Source organism: Brassica napus, unplaced genomic scaffold (assembly GCF_020379485.1).
Source record: "Brassica napus cultivar Da-Ae unplaced genomic scaffold, Da-Ae ScsIHWf_1319;HRSCAF=1885, whole genome shotgun sequence".
Classification (NCBI taxonomy): domain Eukaryota; kingdom Viridiplantae; phylum Streptophyta; class Magnoliopsida; order Brassicales; family Brassicaceae; genus Brassica; species Brassica napus.
Window position 1 is genome coordinate 32907 of NW_026014735.1, and position 3365 is coordinate 36271.

Here is a 3365-nt window from a genome sequence, read left to right on the forward strand (position 1 = left end):
TAGAAATACTTATTTTAAACTAAAAATATAAAAAAAATCAAATTTAAAATTAGTTATATATAATTTATTATACAAAAATTCATATACAAATAAAAATGATAAATGTAACAAATTTAAATATATTATCTGCGCGTAGCGCGGAGAAATGATCTAGTTATAGTAATAGGGGTTAATCCTGCATCAATCTTAAAATATAATATTTGCCTACCTATTCTAAACCTGGCAAGTTGGTTACTGAGAATATCACAATAACATATAAGAATGGTTCAAAGGGAACAAATATTAATTATTTCTTTTAGAAAACTTTTTGTTAAGACTTGCACGTCATACCTTTGCTGTTTACATTATTTTATTACACATTAAATTGAACTAGCTAGCCCAAACGAAACTCAGTCTCTCGCTTCTTTTTTTCGAGAAAAAAAACACTTTTAACCACTGCACCAGGTCTCTAGCTTCTTAATCTGTCTTCTCTTCAATCTATCTTTCTATCTCACCCTGATCAGCCATGGGGGAAGAACCACTGCTTCAGAAACTCAGGATTCAAGAAGACATCGAATCAGCCAAACACAAACTTGTTAACGACGACGTTGACGACGGTGATGGTCCAGTCACTTTCATTTTACTCTTCACAACCTTCACCGCTCTCTGCGGCACCTTCTCTTATGGCACTGCCGTAATTTTCTTCATCTTCATCTATTTTTTTTTTTTTTTTGTGTGGTGGTTTTTCTGTTTCATGTTAGATTAAATATAGCTAGAATGCTCAATAAAGCTGGAAAACAAAAACTAAATCAACGTAAATTTGAAATGAATAATTTGTTCTTTATAAAAAAAATACTTTTTTTATTTTCATACAGCAAAAGTAAAATAAAATTAGCAACATAAACAATGCTTTCTTCTTCTTTATTAGACAAAAAAAGCTTTCTTTCATTCTTTTTTACTGAGCACGAAAGTTGGTTAAGATTTATGAGTAGGTCATATATCAAATCGTTAATTATTAGTTTTTGGAAGATCATTGTAGTCATATCGAACAACAGAAATGCTTTTCTGTTTTTATTTCTCTTGGAATGTCCAAATCAGGAGAATGATCTATCAGGCTGTCACGAAAAGCGACATATACTTATGATAAATATATATCCACATGATTTTCTGGTCTTATTTTATTTTGGGAAGGCCGGCTTTACGTCACCAGCTCAATCTGGGATGATGGCAGGACAAACCTTTCTTTGGCTGAGGTCAGTGTTGAATTGTTGATTTTATTCTGCATACTAATATGATTTCAGTCCTCTTAATAATAATTCTTTGTTATCTAATACAGAAGATAATTTATGAGTAAAGGGACATATGTCAAAAATGTAATAACTATTACATAATCGGAATATTAGTCAAACATTCAATAAGAAAATACGAATGCTTCTACCTTAACTTTTACACACCGTCTAACTTAACCACTATACTACTGGGTTCATCCGTTTGTATTAATTAGAGTTTCTACTTAAAAGTACATGTCAGTCATAGTAATATAGTTTTGCTCAGTTATCATTTAAAAAAAACGAATATAGCTGGTAATATACAAATAAAATTGTGTTATCTTATAGAAGAAAAAGGCAACTAAGCTATTGTTCACTACATGAATGTAGTTCTCTTTCTTTGGATCCATATTAACAATTGGTGGACTTGTGGGAGCCGCGATGTCCGGAAACTCGCTGATCTCCTTGGTCGGAGAGGCGTAAGTTTTTAATCCATTATTAAATTTTATTTTATCATAATGACTAAACTTACAATTCAATTACGTCATTCTTTATAAATTCCAATAAAAATAAATAGCGTCTTGATATATGAGTACGCAGGCTTTATGGGTTTCAAACTCGTTTTGCATGACCGGCTGGCTTATGATCGCCTACTCTCAGGTTTCTAAAGATCATTCAACGTTCCTTTTAAGTTTTTTAGTACTATGTTTTTATATGGTATTAGTTTAACTGGTTCAATGTTTTAATTTTTACCAATATAACTTTGGTTTATTACAACACCCCCAATATTGTACACAAAAATAATTCAGATAAAATTAGAAGAGTTAATATTGATTGTTAACTGTTTCTAATAATATGCTACATACTATTTAAGGCGGCTTGGTCCCTTGATATCGAAGACTTTTTTCTCGGCGTTGCAGCTGGTTTATCTTGTTACGTGGTACTATAATTTCATTAAACTATTACTGGGTTAGTGGACTTTCAGTCCAAGCAAAAATAAGTTAGTTATTAACTGCAAATCCAATCCCAATGTACAGGTACCAGTCTACATTGTAGAAATCTCACCCAAACAAATCAGAGGCGCGTTTACTGCGGTTAATGCGGTAGTTTATATACGGTCCATTGTTACTTTTTGCTCATTTTAATTAATATTTTTAAAAAACTTAAAAAAGAGATTCTTTGATCGTTTTTCTTCTTCTGCAGCTTGTGATGTCTTCTAGCGTCTCCATTACATCCTCGTTGGATCAGCCACTTCATGGAAAACATTAGCTCTTATAAGTACTCCCCCTCTGTTTTTAAAAGATGCATATTCTAGACTTTTCACATATATTAAGAAAACTCATTAAATATGCATTGTTTTTTGTGAATAACAATTTTCCATAACTTTAAGCCAATAGAAATTCAATAAACACTATTAATTTTTTTGAAACTTACAATTTTTCATAAATCATACATTGAAAAAGTAAAAAATGTATCTTTTTAAAACAAATTTTTTTTCCAGAACATACATCTTTTAGGAACGGAGGGAGTAACATATAATCTTGGAATTTGCCAACAAAAAAAATTACATATACTTTATTTAATTTTAACTCTGTTTTCTTATGATTCCAAGTAACCAAGTTGATACAAATGAATTTTTTTTTTTTTTTCGTTTGGAATTGTGCAGGTACGGTTCCTTGTGTTTTAGAATTCGTTGGTTTATTCTTTATACCGGAGTCTCCTAGGTGGCTGGTAATGAATTAGTCTTATACCTATTGATTAAATTTTAACATATACATATACCATATTAAGAAACAGTATTACAAGTAAATCAAATAATTTAAGAGCTTATTTTGTGTGATTTATAGTCTAGAAATGGTCGGGTAAAAGAATCGGTAGCTGCACTCCAACGTCTGCGAGGAAACAACACAATATCACGAAAAGAGGCTGCAGAAATCAAAGTAGAAACAAAATGTTTATGAAACTCAATTAGTAAAACATATTTCCTGACTGAAGTATTTGATTCCATAGTGATAATACTTCAAGTATATTTTCAGATATACATGGAAAATCTTCAAGATAATTCAAAGAAGATTGCTTTTTTCGAGCTCTTCAAACCACGATACTCTCGTGTTATTA

General features: G+C 30.9%; 1 pseudogene; it reads left to right on the forward strand.

Annotated features, from left to right (window-relative positions):
• Positions 1–339: 339 nt before the first annotated feature.
• Positions 340–3358, forward strand: LOC125596899 (annotated as a pseudogene).
• The last annotated feature ends 7 nt before the right edge of the window (positions 3359–3365 follow it).